Source organism: Diadema setosum, chromosome 15, assembly GCF_964275005.1.
Source record: "Diadema setosum chromosome 15, eeDiaSeto1, whole genome shotgun sequence".
Taxonomy (NCBI): Eukaryota; Metazoa; Echinodermata; class Echinoidea; order Diadematoida; family Diadematidae; genus Diadema; species Diadema setosum.
The window spans coordinates 10255099-10271818 of NC_092699.1; the positions used below are offsets into that span (position 1 = coordinate 10255099).

At 37.8% G+C, this 16720-nt stretch overlaps 1 long non-coding RNA gene across 1 annotated transcript; it reads left to right on the forward strand.

The window, feature by feature from the left end:
* Positions 1 to 12192: 12192 nt before the first annotated feature.
* Positions 12193 to 16246, forward strand: LOC140238902 (uncharacterized). The gene is made up of 3 exons (XR_011901931.1): positions 12193 to 12538; positions 14731 to 14955; positions 15956 to 16246. It is a non-coding gene; the product is annotated as an uncharacterized lncRNA (long non-coding RNA).
* The last annotated feature ends 474 nt before the right edge of the window (positions 16247 to 16720 follow it).

Below are 16720 nucleotides of genomic sequence, written 5' to 3' on the forward strand. Positions count from 1 at the left end.
TGATGCCATAAACACGAACACTGTTACGACGGCTGTACTGCTCAAGATGAGACATAGCATTCGTGACTCCAACCAAGGCTTCCTCAGACTTCTTGACCCGGCTCTTGAGGCTTTGGATTTCTGCAGCCTGATCACGAACTTTGTTCTCCAGGTCTAATATCTTGCCGTCCTGCTCTTTTGAGGAAAAAATCGGACAATCGATGCAAAAGTTATTCATTTTCGTAGTTTTGGTGTTGTAATTACTGGAAAAGGAGACTACTAGAGTCCATGACATCTTTAGTGGAGAACAACAATGTAAAGAAAATATGAAGAGAATTCCACAAAAAAAAAGAGATAATTTTTCACGAAAATTACACATTCCATCAACTTAATTGATACCGACACATTTATGTTGCTGCTTTCACTCAATCCACATTTCTTTTTGGGTTTTGGTATCCTTCAATGATGGTCGTGGTGGTAGAAGTGACGATGTTACGTGATGACGAAGAATGCATAGCATGTGCACTAAATAGTTGGTAACTAAGGATTCTGGAGAGAAACATGCATGAATTGAAATACATTAACAAGTCTATTTTAGAGAGTAAAAAAAAGAAAGAAAGAATGTAAGAAAGAAAAATTGTGGAAAGAATATTATAATCATATCACATGTCACATATCACTTTCAATACAGAATAGAAGACAAGTGAAGGAAAATATTATATCAATGGATGAATACTGAAATTCCTTTTTTTTTTCTTAAATTTTTCAGTGTGACATATTCTCCAACTTGCTGAACAATATGGAACTACAATAGCAACATCATTTCAACAGCAATAACAAGGAAATTAAATTTGCTGGACCAATGTCAATACTTTAAAGGGACAGTACAGTATTGGTCGAGATGAGAATTGGGCTTTTAACTTTTTGCGAGATACCAAGAAAATACTTACAAAATAGTACAGAGCATACCATTTTAAGAGGAATTCAAAGGTTATTTGATGAAAATCGGGTTTGAAATGAATAAAACATCCAAAAACAAAGTAAAACAAAGCGATTGTAATAAAGTGTGGGTCCCACACTTTACTAGACTCGCTCTGTTTTGGATATCTCAGCCATTTCAAAACCAATTTTCATCAAATAAACGTTGAATTCCTCACGAAATTACATGCTCTTTCATATTTCATAAGAGGTTTCTCAATATCTCACCAAAAAAAGTTAGAAACCTGAAATTAGGTCTCAACCAAAACAATACGATCCCTTTAACCTTCATGGCCATGCAAATTGTAATTTGGCGGTCATTTAGTGTTGATATAAGACCGGCAAATAAATCAATCCAATGTTTATATGAGAAAAAAAAATATTTGTTACTTTAAAATAATTATTCTGTGAAATATGCCTGTGTTACTTTTTGTTGAGATAACTGCTTTTGTAACAGTACAAACTACCAACCTCTTTAAATTAAACATCTCTAATGATAATCTTAAAGATCTTATGGTTCAACAAAGTGAAAAAAAAAAATATTATTCTCACCAATTTCAAAAATCATTAAAATGATAACTGATCTCAAACGAATTAAGACGGAGAGTGGAAATGTGTTTTAGATATAAAAGCCTAAGTGTGGCATATATCACCCCTGATACCACTGATGACATAACCACACAAACCAATAAAGATACCGTGCAACATCTGCTATGCAGGTTCAATCTGCAATTTAATGTAAACATATAAACATTTGTTTAGTCATATGTCTCCATTGTTATAACTCTTCTTTTATCATGAACTGATTATGATGTTTGACTCTGTCTTTTTTTTATTGGGTAGGGTTATACAACCATAAACCCCACCGATAAAATCACAGTCGCTCTGAATTACAATCTAACAGGAGCAGTAGGGTAGTACGACTCCGTAACAGCTGATTACTTATGCATCGTATCCATGGGCAACTGCGGGGTAACTGCAACAAGGCGCATAGAATTTACACTTGAGACAAGAACTATATTGTTATTATTATTATTATTATTATTATTATTATTATTATTATTATTATTTCTTTTTTATTCAAAATAAAATGATTCCTTGGACTAAAAAAAAAAACCCAAAATATCTTATATTACGCGTCCAAAATATATAATGAATAATATATAAAGTATTTTTAATTGCGATTTTACGAAGAATTAGAATTAATACACAAATATAAATACCAGACGGCTGTATAATAAAAGCTAACTTCGCCCCAAGAATCTGCAGCCCACACCGTATTTGGTGCATTCCTATCGTTCTTGCCACACTCTCATATCCACTTAGTAGTGCATGCGTGCTCGTATATACAGTACACACACTGTTGTATGAGTAGCTAGTTCACCGATCTCATTCCTGATCTCGTGCGAGGAAAACCTTCAAAGTGTAGAATTTTCTCTCAAAACTAAGCCAAACATGATTTTGGAACATACGTTACAGTGTCAAGACCTTTTCAGTGGATTTTGATTTCGCTATTTGTTTGTTTTAGCTCTTGAATGTACGACTTCTTACGTCCGATTCGTTTGTACCATGCCTCATGTTGCGTGGTCTTTCAGCTCCATGTTTCCCCACATACACACACGCCATCGCGATCGAAGTTTGGGCGATAGCGATAACACGTGCGGAGCAGACATGCGGATTTCAGCACAGGATAAATGAGTAGTTTAACGTATCACGATTGTAAAACAAATCTTTTTCTATGTCTCTGCAAATTTGAATTAGGTTATCTAAGCATAGATAGATTATGATACATCATAAAATAGATTATCCATACCAAGAACTTGCTTACATTAGACTTATTTGACAACGTTGCAAAATAATAAACCCGTCATTGAATTGAATGGCGCTTGCATACATAGCTGTAAATTTACGGGAATTTCACGTTCAGTGCAGTCGCCAAAGTCCATCTTGGCTGCGAGAAATTCAGCTTCGCGTCAACTAGCCTAATTTGCGTACGTAAGTCGCTTGTACGCATGCGCATCTACTTTCAAGCAATACTTTTTCATGAATATTAATGAGCCCATTGGTTTCCTGCCTCGCTGTGGTACGGAAGAAAAAAGACGCAAACGGGCTCTTCGTTACTGTATCGCAATTAGTCTCGATTCAGACACACAGGGGTTATAAGCCCAGACCGCATTGGCCAAAGGCTAGGCGCGGAATGGATCGAACAAGACAAGATTAATGAAACAAGTATACATCTAAAGATAACTTATCAGATTGATCGCAAAATTACATTTGTTTAGAGTGTTGATGAGGTTTGCTTGTGCAGACATACATGATAAGAGTTGGATCGTCAGCAATCCGAGGGCCTATATAGCGCTCACAATATCGCAAATTCACCTCCCACGCAATTCTTGCACTCTCACTGTCATGATTGTGTATACGATATACGGTTTCTTTAATGTGTGCATGTGCATGTACTGGATTGCACATAATAGTTGATAAGTATTTGAAAAGCAACGTGAGAGGCTAATTTATGTGCAGAGTGGGCATTAGGTGAAACGGTGTAATTTGAGACGTGCATATACTGGAGACCAATGAGAACGTATCGCACGAGTAGGCATTGTACACCTACATTGTGTACGCATAGGTGTTAATGATCGCTTTGGTGCTGTTCGTTATTCGAAGGTTCGCTATTCCGAAGGTTCGTTATTCCGAAGGTTCGTTAATCCGAAACACGCAAATTCCCTATATCTAGAGGTTCGTTAATCCGAAAATGAAAAAGGGTTCATTAATCCGAACATTTGTTCGGATTCGTTATTCCGGAGATTCGTTAATCCGAAAATGAAATTCGGAATAACGAACCATCGGAATAGCGAATATTCGGACTAAAGAGCCTTCGGAATAATGAACCTTCGGAATAACGAGCTGTAACCGATCGCTTATGCCCTATTTATGCCTCTGGGCGTATAATGTAGGTGAGGGCCTCATACATCATAGGATTTGCATAGTCCTATCTTAGTGGCGATGATATACTTTTTCCCGCCCAATTTCATCAGATTTGAATTCGAATTATTGACAAGGCGTTCAAATTCAAGCGATTTTTGTCACTGCTCTACTCAAGGTTCTTTTTAACTCTTTGAGTATTCAATTTCATTTCATGTCATTCCTTTTAGATTCTATTTCATTCAGTTTAGAGAGAAATTCATTCAATTTAACGGCTCAAAGTTGGCATTCAATTTCGCTCCAGCTGGATAGACGTTCAAATTCGCGCCAAATACCAGTTTCAATTTCATTTATAGGAACACAACTTCGCACATTTAACGTTTGAATTCAATTATAATACACAACTTCAACATACCTTCTTTTTTTTTCTGTGATTTCTTGGATGATAGAATTTCCATTTTCATTCCAAAGTCTCATTTAATCATCTTAATTGTATTGAATGTATTTCTTTCCTGTCGACCTTGATTTTATTTTCAAATTATACACCATTATCAGTATGAATGTAACATTTAGGAAATAGCATATCCCAGAATAAGTTAGGGGTCCTATACGTCCAAATCCATATTGATCCATTTTGATTCCATTCCTTAGTTCCTCGTGTCCATATCATAAGTTGCCCCAATCGGATCAGCTGCTGTAGATAGACCTATTTCACCAAAGGGTTATCTCCAGTTTTGCTGGTTGTCAAGGTCATGCTTAATTTCAATGCCCTTTTTACACCCTTGTGAGAAACTCATGAAATTGCATGCTGATGAAATTAAATTGAATGAACTAGGTACCTTTTCGCATGTCGATCACGGTGATCATTCGAATTCGCTGGAACTTGAATGCCCGCATCATTAAATTGAATGCAAATCTGATGAAATTGGGCGGGAATACCTATACCATAAAGATTAAAATTTAGAAAGTGTGGGCTCATAGAATGAGGTTCTAGAGGGCGCTATGGAATAGTGAACATGCGTTTTGTTGCTCGTCTCAAAAGTGGGTACAATTTTCCAGATTTGGGACTCAAAGGTCATTTTTCTTCAAACAATCTCTGCTGTACCTTACGCATTACTCATTGTAGATCGAGAATGGATCGACAACAGAGCAAAAGACATCAACGACTAGTTGCTACGAGGCCGAAAAATTACGTACCATTTCAACCTGCTCGAAAAGCCCAACGCAGCTACAGCACGGAACAGCCCGCCAAATTTGAATGCTCGGTCCGCGAGTCCAGCAAGCCCTGCTAGAGCCCGGTAAACCCAGCCACTACGCCGCCGGACAACAGCAACATGCTACCGGGTGTAGAAGCTATGGGTGATGACATCATGGGCATGGCGCCCGAAACCACGGCTTTCAAAAGTCGGTCATCAACCCAGCCGACACCTCTTTACCAGGCCGCTGCGGAACATGTGGTTCAGAGAGGTATTCTAACCAACATGGGAGTACCTGTACAGGGTGTTACATGAAGGGGAAAATTACATACTGGCGGCTGCAATTTCGTCACGATATCGAGCGAGAGATTGTGACTAATTATTGAACAACACCATCTACATATCAACGACATCAAGTATGTATTTCTACACGTGTGGCTTTTCGGGAGCAGTTCTGTTACACTACCATAACATTGTTACAATTTCTCCTTTTTTTTGTGAATAAAATTGCCCTCTTCATGGGACCCGACCCCCTCGCCCCCCAAAATAATATATATATATATATATATATATATATATATATATATGTTAGATATGTATGAAAAAATGATAGAGGACAGTAACGTCGTATGGTTTGATTTTAGATGCCATCATACTATTTTTAATTGGCTTTCCGATTTGTAGCTAGACGGTGGACGGAATGTAAGTTATTTTTTTTTTCGCCCTTTTCTTCCTCCCTTCACTAGTTAAGTAGGCCTTTTTAGATATCCTATCCGCCTGCTTAAAGTTCAATTTGTAATAATTGTAACTACAATGTATGACATTCAACGGATAAAGATGTTTTATATCGCAGCAATTCACCTCGATTTGTTGCTTGTGTTTGTAAAATTATTCTCCTCAATACGGTACATTTTCCATGAAATAGAATAGCCGTTTTCATGGATGCGTCTTCTTTTTCCGAATTATTAAAGGGGATGGCTAGTAACCGATCAGTGGGAATCAGTGGGAATGCTGAGGGATGATACATTGTTCCCAGTGGCGTAACTACGGGGGGGCATGGGGGGGGGGGGCACGTGCCCCCCCAATCCGCTGGTAAAAAAAAAAAAAAAAAAAAAAGAAGGAAAAAAGAAAAAAAAAACCCTACCAAAATGGTAATTCAAGGGTTAAGTAAACTGCTTTTGAAATCGACATGAAAGGATGCTCAAGAAAAAAAATATTTTTCTAAGATTTCTTTTAACCTTAAAATCAAAGAGGTATTATAGTGAAACATTGTTCAAAAAGCCCGGAGACGACAAAAGATTGTGATTCAGTGTGATTCCTGGTTGGCATTTTGAATACAAGCATGGATGTGCGCAGTGTACTCAGAACATCGGAATGGTAAAAAGAGTCGCTGCAATGTTGCGCAATGATGTTTGATAGGTTGTACACATTAAGCTTGATCATTGATTTTGCAGTGTTGCTTTACATACTAGTCTATATTAAAATGCCTTGCATTGCCAATAATAAGACTTGACCTTGGCTATTTCCTAACTTTTCCATCTATATGAAACACACACTCACAAACACCAGATGCTCTATATAAAGTGCAGATTTTGGACATCCTTCTCCCGCTTGGTCACTTCGACGCTCCCTCGCTGGTCATACCTCCCCCAATCATAAACATAAACCGACACCCTTGACTACCAGTGGCGGATCCAGGGGGCGCACCGGGCGCCCCCTCCCTCCAAAGAGAAAAAAATATATATGTAGCTACAATTTGGACTGTAAAATGTCAAAATTTTCAAGCTCGCTCGCTTCGCTCGCTCGCATTTAATCGTTATGCAATTCTTCTGATGCTGCTGTCAGTAATTGCCAGTAGTTGCGCCCGGTACGTCCCCTCCCCTTAATTTCCAAAGCGAAAAAATATGGCTACAAACGGCAGTTTGGGGACTGTAAAATGTCAAAATTTTCAAGCTCGCTCGCTCGCATTTAATCGTTATGCAATTCTCCTGATGTTGCTGTAAGTAATTGCCAGCAGTTGCGCCCGGTGCGCCCCCTCCCCTTAATTTCCAAAGCGAAAAAAATATAGCTACAAACGGCAGTTTTGGGACTGTAAAATGTCAAAATTTTGAAGCTTGCGCGCTTCGCTCGCTCGAATTTAATCGTTATGCAACTCTCCTGATGTTGCTGTCAGTATTTGCCAGCAGTTGTGCCCGGTGCGCCCAGGCCCTCTCCTTAATTTCCAAAGCGAAAAAATATAGCTATAAACGGCAGTTTTAGGACTGTAAAGTGTCAAAATTTTCAAGCTCGCTCGTTTCGCTCGCTCGCATTTAATCGTTATGCAGTTCTCCTGATGTTGTTGTCAGTAATTGCCAGCAGTTGCGCCCGGTGCGCCCCCTCTCCTTAATTTCCAAATCGAAAAAATATAGCTACAAACGGCAGTTTTGGGACTGTAAAATGTCAAAATTTTCAAGCTCGCTCGCTTCGCTCGCTCGCATTTAATCGCTATGCAATTCTCCTGATGTTGCTGTCAGTAATTGCCAGCAGTTGCGCCCGATGCACCCCCTCCCCGTAATTTCCAAAGCGAAAAAATATACCTAAAAACGGCAATTTTGGGAACATAAAATTTCAAAATTTTCAAGCTCGCTCGCTTCGCTCGCTCGCATTTAACCGTTATATGCCATTCTCCTGATATTACTGCCAGTAATTGCCAGCAATTGCACCCGGTGCGCCCCCCCCCCCTGAATTTCCAAAGCGGAAAAATATAGCTACAAACGGCAGTTCGGGGACTGTAAAATGTCAAAATTTTCAAGCTCGCTCGCTTCGCTCGCTCGCATTTAATCGTTATGCCATTCTCGTGATGTTACTGCCAGCAACTGCCAGCAGTTGCGCCCGGTGCAACCCCCTTAGTTTCCAAAGCAAATATATATATATATATATTATATATGTATATATATACATACATATATTATTATATATAGCTACAAACGGCAGTTTGGGGACTGTAAAATGTCAAAATTTTCAAGCTCGCTCGCTCCGCTCGCTCGCATTTAATTATTACGTTATGCAATTCTGATGTTGCTGCCATGAGGTGCCCCCCCCAATGTCTTGACCCACGGTACGCCACTGATTGTTCCAATCCTTGTGGGATTCATTTAAGAGTACATTATATATCTACTGTTGTGTGAAAATTATTTGCTTCAGAACGGTCTCGTATTCAAGTAATGTGCAGATTAATGCCCCGTCACTGACCAGGGACGCTTACCTGGAAGCATTAAACTGCACATTACTTGAATATGAGACCATTCTGAAGCAAATAATTTTCACACAAGAATAGATATATAATGTACTCTTAAATCAATCCCACAAGGATTGGAACAATCATCCGTCAGCATTCCCACTGATTCCCACTGATCAGTTACTAGCCATCCCCTTTAGCCGTAAAAGGGCCGGGCTTTTTTGGCTATGCTCAGACCGGGGGGGGGGGGGGGAATGGATTCCGCCCCCCCCCCCGAGAACTCGGCCTTTGAGAGGCATTGAGAGTCTAATTTTTGATCTGTAAATCTGTTTTAGCATATTCAACAATTGTACATCACAAAAACTTCCAAAACTCATTTCAATTCTTATGTATTTTGTTTTCAGAATTTCTTATGTATTTCCTTGTTTTTCAACTTTTGTTTTTCCTTTGTTTTTTCATTGGAAATTGTCACTGACGACTTTTCTACCATAATTAGCACAAAATTAATCAATGAAAGTGATTAATTGTAGAAATAATCAGGTTTTTATGACTTTTATGACAGAGCACTTTTCCATAGGAAATGTACACAAAATCACAAAGACGTGCCCGTTTTGGGGCGACATTCCGTTACAAAAATGGGCGTGGCTTCGCAAAAGTACGCGCGGACGTTGCAAATTTGGTCTCAAAAGTTGCGCGAGACTTGAACAAACAAAGTCAAGAAGCCTCGCGACGAGGCCTTCTCGTGTTACAGAATTATAGTGCGAAACGTCGAGGGGGGGGGGGGCGGATTCCGCCCCCGGCCCTTTTAGGGTTAATAGACGATTACATTACTTTCTGCGAATTTATTCTAAATCAACAACTTTGCAGATGACTACTCCCCCTCCATATCATGTAAAGCAGGTATGCACTGCAACAGTGACAATTTTGTGAAATGTTTTCTTGTAAACTTTACAGCTGAGCATTAATTTTTCTAGTTGGTTGATCTGAATGTCCACATCATTTATTTTTTTTTTTCTAAGCAGGTGTATATCGGTATGTGCCCTCGGAAAGAGAAAGGAGGTTGTTTTGGCATTTTCAAAATTAATGTTGAAAAATCTCGTGCACTTTTACTGAATTTTGTTTATTTTTCCCAAACACTCACACATGCAAACACAATTAAAGATCTTGAACAGTTCAGGGGGTGAGGGAGGGCAATTGACGGGTAATTCCCCAATAAACTCTCCTTCTCCATCTCTCCCGTGGGCTTTACTTAATCAGTGTCAAACTCGTGCGCTGTAATATGCGGGCTGTATGACTTGTGGGCTGTGTGACTCGTGGGGGTTGGTCTCGTGACGTGCATTACTTAACTATAGCTTCAAGGGGTTGAACACCTATGACATTATATCATTCATATCAGTCATGGTAAATACTCGAAGCAAATCATTCAGTTTTGAAAACTGTTTTCGTTGACAGTTAAAGGCATATACACAGCTGTACTAGAGAAAACAGGCTATCAATAAGTTGAATACAAATTTGGGAGAATATACGTAATTATGTTTCTCTTTGAAAACATATAATTTTATAATCTATACCCTAGAGATTAAGAACATTATGAGCAGTTGTTGCAGACGTTGGAATAACAATTATGTTTATGCTAAAACGCAGAAGTGATGCTCTAGCACCGATTGATACATTTTCGGAGAATATGAAGTACTGTAAACACAAATAGAATGTGAAGCTCGGTCATTGTCGGGAGGAGAAGGCGTGAAACAATTTCCGTAGACAGATATCGTAATGAGAATACACTTATGCGTACTCATTTAGGTTCAAATACCAAGGAATAATTATACTTTGCTACTTTCACCAAGGAATTGCGAACATATGGCTCTTCTTTATAACAGCAGACGTGCCCACTTGGCATGTATAGTAAATGCGGGATTAAATGCGAGAATTTCAAATTCTGAAAAAAAAATGTTTTCGGTACCATACACAAAAGAAAAATTAATTTACTTAGGAACAAATATGGATGCAATGGATTTCAAATGGATGGATGGATGGATTCAAATGTAGATGTAAAATAGACGCCGAAATAAGCCTAGAAAACGCTGCTTCAACATGAGATAACATCACTAATAAAACAGTTGCATGAAATATTGTATGATTGAATGATTTTTGTTTTCAGGGAATGCACTTTTTTCAGAATTATTTGTTACAAAATGTAACTTTACAAGCATACCATCAAGATGTCAGTATGAACAAAGGGTAGAAATGTTATCATATTTTAGAATTTGGAAACATAATAATTCAATCACATTGAGAAAATGCTAAGATTGTAATCATAAAATACATGTAAGTAGGTCTACATTGAAAATTACTTTCAGCAGCATGCAAGTTACGTTGTAATTGTTGCAAACGAGAAGAAAGACATAGGCCTAAACTCGGCATTGTCAAAACAAAATATTACAGATATAAACATGGATGCTGTATACATATTATAAATCTATAGAATCGTACAGATACCTCTTTGAGATTGCATGTAGGGACATATTACGCAATCAATTAAAAAAAAATGTGTGGGAAAAAAAAACTGTTGCAAAGTTACATTGTTATATTCTTTGTTTCGTTGTTTTCTTTATCGGCTGCTACAGACTTAATTGAACAGAGAAAGCAGCTGCCTGAGACGTACAATGAGACTGATTGCATATGAGCGTCAATATTGAAAAGTAAATTCATCAAGCAGAAGGTATAGGATTCTTACTTTTCGGTATTCATTCAACCTAGTATTCGGCGAATAAATTTTGTAAATGCGAGGGCTCGTTAGGCCTATTTCAAGAGTTCGTTAATCTGAACACGAACATTAAAGTTCGATATTCCAAAGCTCCGAGTGTAAGCAATTTCCTTCCTTTTATTTTTTGGAATAACAACTCCGATTTCATTTTGAAAACCCTATTTAATTTTCGGATTTACGAACCTTCGGAATAACTTTGATATTTAAACGGACCTTATTTGATTTTTGCATGAAAGAACCTTCGGAAACTGAACATTCGGAATAACATCAGAAATATTTGGATATAAGGAATCCGACTTCTTTTTCGGATAGGCTAAAATGTAAGCATAAGTAGAAAATTTTGTGTGTTTAGGAATAATGAACCTGTGGAAAAACAGACTTCATCCGTATTTTGCATTATGAATGGAGCTATCAACACTTAACCGATCACCTTTCGAGTTTTAAAGGTTAACATCTCTTTGTCCTTCTTCACATCATTTTCGATAATACCGAAACCAAAACACTGTTGTTGTTTTTTTTTAAATTCAATTCATTTCATTGATATGTTCCATCAATACAAGCAAATGCATAAAACAAGGTGATAAATTTATCATTTCAATTTGTAAACAATTTGAAATGTCATATCATTAAATAGAACACATTTAAGTTCACTTCCTGAGACGGAGTTAAAAAGATATTCCAGTTTAGATGTATACAGATACTAATATAAAACATGCAACAACATGCAAGTTAGAGAATTTGTGTGTTTTTTAATAATGAACCGTTGGAATAAAGGACATCACCCGTATTCTGCATCATGAATGGAGATATCAAATATTAACCGTTCGAGTTTTAAAGGATGGTGAACGAGACATTAAAATCAAGAAAATCATACAAAAGAACGTCTCAAAGCAGAGGGAAATGTCTGTTAAAACAGATTTTTTATGTGACTTTTTAAAATATATTCGTACCACTGAAAAATCGCGAGTTAAAACTGACTGATTTACTTCACCGATTTTCGCTCCAGAACTGCCGTCTTTTTCGGGGCCCTAAAATATGACGTCATGACATGGACGAACGTACCCCTTTACGATCGAGTACCGAGTGTGCAGCGCTAGCTAGCTCTAGCTCTACATCGAGTCCGCCATTCATAAAGCACGTAGTTCTTTGTGAGCGGATGCAATACAATACTGTACCTTGCCTGTCTTTAGTCGCATCTGCTTTATCGGCAGAAACATTACAATGTCTAATTTTTACCTTATATTGTATGGAAAGACTTTGAGTCTGACATCGAGAGTGAATTGAAGGAGGCAGACTTAATTAGAAGAAGAAGAAAGGGAAGATAATGACAGTGGCAAAGTCTGGATGCTTGAGAAGAAGCGAGGGAGAGGCGACGGAGCCTCCTGTGTGTGGATGGATTGCGAAAACAGAACAAAAAAGAGACGATTTTAGCATACCATCACTTTATCGGTGAATACAACCTACAACAGGGAACTGGTGAGTACAGTTTCGTATGCTCGATTGAATTACTCAAAATTGATAACCTCACTTTACAAGGAGGCCTAACACGTTACATTTTTTTTGTGTGTGTCCTTCTATTGATTGAGTAGGCCTATTGACAAAGTTACTGTAGGGTCTAACTGCGACCAGCCCCAACGTGCAGCGCAGCGGCGCGGTCTCCGGGGCTATGTAGGGTCTAGCTGTACCGTGGCGTAGACAGTGCTGTTTGAGTGTTACTGTTAGTGTTAGCGTCCTTATATTTCTATAAACTATAGCGGATAAGGCCTAACATGACAGTTAGGGGGCCTACATTACCGTACTCTGCCTGTATATGCCTGTGAACTAGATATTCTACTACTAAAATTTTACAGTATCCCATAGAAGGGCCTGGAAAGTTACTATAACGTTACTGGTAGTGGTACTGCTGCATGCTGGTAGGTGTAACAGTTTCACTGGTGTGGTACAGTTCTAACGTTAGACCCTAGCAGTAACGTTAGTGTTTATGCAAACCATATTATTACTAGACTAGGCCTAATTTACACTAGTACTGGTATTGGTGAGTGGTAGTGTAGGAAAACACTCCATCTTCACGGTGTTATTTAATAGGCTACTGTCCTCAGTACAGTAAATTTATGCTAGTCACCGTATCGTACGGAACGAAATTCAGGTCTTGAGACTGCTGCAGTGCTGGTCACTGGTACCTGTAGCTGAACTTCATATCAAAATTCCGAGGTAAAACGGTGCAGTATTGATGGTAAACAAGAAATGTGCTAAAGTGTCGAAAACCGGTACCGTAACTATGTATTACTGTGCCAATGCTGTGGATATCATTCATCAATCATCTGTACACAGTTTGATACAAAGTAGTACGGAAGTTATCCTTCCCATAATTATGAAACATAGGGGCTAAATTCCCTACATCGTGATATCGGTGTCTGCAAGAGTGCATCTTCAGTAATCAACAAAGTCTATGGAGGTGGAAAGCGTTTTGGCAGTGAATGGAGTGGTGGACAAGCTCTTTTACGATAATGCCAACATTGGCATACGTAACATTGAATTTCGGCATCATTAGTGTAAACATGGAGAAAAAAAATAAACAAAAATAATAATAATAATAAAATAAAAAAAATTGCTGTACAATGATCAGGCAAAGTTGATTTCCTTGTGTGCATACCATTACAGTAACTCTAAGTAGGCCAACCTGTGGTAACGACTGTTCTAAGTATAGGTACGCCTACGTTGCGAATTGTTTTTGTTTATATTTGTGCCTATGTCTGTATAATAATAAGTACAGATCTTTGTTTGGGTTCTTGTGCACTGTAGGAACTGCATTTTTCAACTGACTTCATTCAACGTGCTATTATCTTACAATAAACAACACATGTATTAGTATTGGGCTTAATCCCAGTCATTTAGAGCACTACATGTATTAGCTATACTTCAGTTGAACATTGTGGTATTGTGTAGACAGCGTACAGCGTACCCTGCAGTCACTCACTAGTGCAAACTTAGAGCGCGGCGTGACATTCGCTTGTTTTGTTTTTTTGTTTTTTTGTTTTTTTTAACCCATTTAATTCAAAGTTACATGAGTGGTTGGAAGTACCCTGTGAATTGATAGGATTTCCTGTGATTGCATTGCATTCTGCTTACCGGTATGTTGACTTTGTTATGTCCACATTAAAAAAAAAAAACAAAAAAAACAAAAAAAAAAACAAAAAAAAAAACAGCAACGCTGGGTGAGCTGCTGACCTGAAGACGAAGGTTTGTCTTTGCGTCTCCAATTCTCCTTAGAAGATACCACACAGAAGTTTGAATGTATGATAATATGAAAAATAGTGTTAATGTTGTAGTTCCAGGCATGAATGCTTCTTCTGGAGAGACAATGGCTGGAGGGACATTTTTACAGACAAAATTGTTTTAAGGGTCATTACAAAACAACAACAAACAAACCAACAAAAACAAACAAACGAAAAAAAAAAACGGGAAGGGACCTGTTGTTACAAACATTGTTCCCATTATAACAGTACATGTGCTTCCCAGCACCATGTAACCATGTACAACATATATTACTGGAGTGAAGATGCATATTAGCAGTGTACTGCGAAGTGGAAAACAAATACAGTGTATGTGAAACTTGCAAACACATCACAGTAGAATAACTCATTTATTTGTTTGAAATATAATTTCAGCATTGAGGCCAGTGTGGAAATCACTGTGGACTCTCCGATCATTCAGCCATGGGGATTGCATCTACAGCAATAAGAGTGCAAAGTGTTGCATGAAGGTATACCAACTACAACGCATGCACCACCCAAGGGGCATGGCTCTCTACGTAATATGCAGTGTGGACGTGGTTACTCTTCTCTGACAGATTGAGGAAACAAGCACAGATCTTTTGGAGCAAGAAACAAGAAGTGAGTTTTTACTGATCAAATCTGCAAAATAAGGCTGCAAGTCTCCATCTGCAAATATACAGAAACTTTTGTTTATATCCAATGCATTTACAAGTACTACAATTACGACTGAATCACCTGACTACTATTCTGTATTAACATATACATGTAACATCAAATTCCCCACGGGCTGTTTCAGATTGGCCATAATGTGCAAAATCTATCTGCTCTATTGAATGTACACATATGTATGCTTGTTAACTACAAAAAGTTGTGATAATATACAGATTTATATGTCCAAAGTCATGTCTGGCTCTCTTGATGAGTATGTGAACACTTGTAAAGTCCTCACTTTTAAATGAACATGGAATCCCACTGAAAATTGGACTTGGAAGTCTGCAACATTGTGTTGTCCCATTCATTACATTCAAATCTTAACGTAACTAATCAAATCAATGATAAACTTGAGCCTCATGTCTTCCAGGATGGTACAGGCATTGTTTCAGGTGATGATTCACTTTCAACTTTCTGTGAGATATTTGAGAACTTCTTGATGAAATTTTCAAGATCATAGAATTCTAACATGAATTCAAATTTGAATTGATGAAAATTGGTTTTGTAATGGCTCAGATAACAAAAACAAAAAAGGTAAAAAAAGCAATCCTAGTACAAGATGAGTCCCAAATTTTATTATTTTTTTTTTTATGCCTCCGCCACGAAGTGTTGCCGGAGGCATTATGTTTTCGGGTTGCCAACTTTCATAAAAAGAACAGTAAGTTCCTCTGAAAATGTAATAAGAAGTACAGTGTATCCCATTATCTAAAAAAAAATCATCATAAAAAGATGTTGGAAACCAGAAGCCCCATCTAAGCATTAACACGATCATCCCTTTATGTATATTTTTGAATAACTGAGACAGAATATCAAACAATGCAGTTTAGCTTCTATGATCATTCTAATTTAAATTAGAACAGATTAACACATTCTTTTGTCATTTATTACATTGTTCCTCTCATTGCAGGAGATATTGGTGCATAACCCTACTGCCAGATAATTTCCCAGTGCTACAGCTTTACGGAAAAGGACATCGAGGTGCAACTGCCTGCTTGTGTGTGGACAACAACTACTGTGAATTTTGAATCCCCTGATTGTGCTAAAAGCTTCAAAAGGAACTGTTAAAGCTGCAGTGACCTGAAATCGAATGAGCATGTCTAAAGTGCTCTCCCTTGCATGTTGTAACAAACACTGTTATAATGGCATTTCGGTTACATAGAATTAAAAATTGTGAACGCAAAGACATCTGTCCGTTGTTTTTTGTTGTTTATTTGTTTGGTTATCACAACATTTAGATGAAATGAAAGAAAAATGTTAAAAGATTCCTTTTTACTTTAACGTTTCTAAAGTATAAGTTCGTATGTTGCACATGTATTAGTAGGGAAATCAACCAAGACCAGGAGACTGACTAAGAGAACATGAATTCTCTTTTTGATGGAAAGAGGTAAAACATTTCTGCTTAACATTTGAAAGTCATTTCACTCCATTTCAGCCTTTCTCTCACTGTGCCGCTACCAACATGATACCTTTGATATCATTTGCTTAATCACAACGGTCAATAACATTTAACTTGAAAAAAAAAATGACTTGTTTACGCAACCCTTACTACAACTGCTCCATACTCATGGGCTGGCAGTAATAATTGTGAAACATATTTCACCCAAACGCCCCCATATATGTACTTATGTATGATATATAATATATAATATATATATATATATATATATGTGTG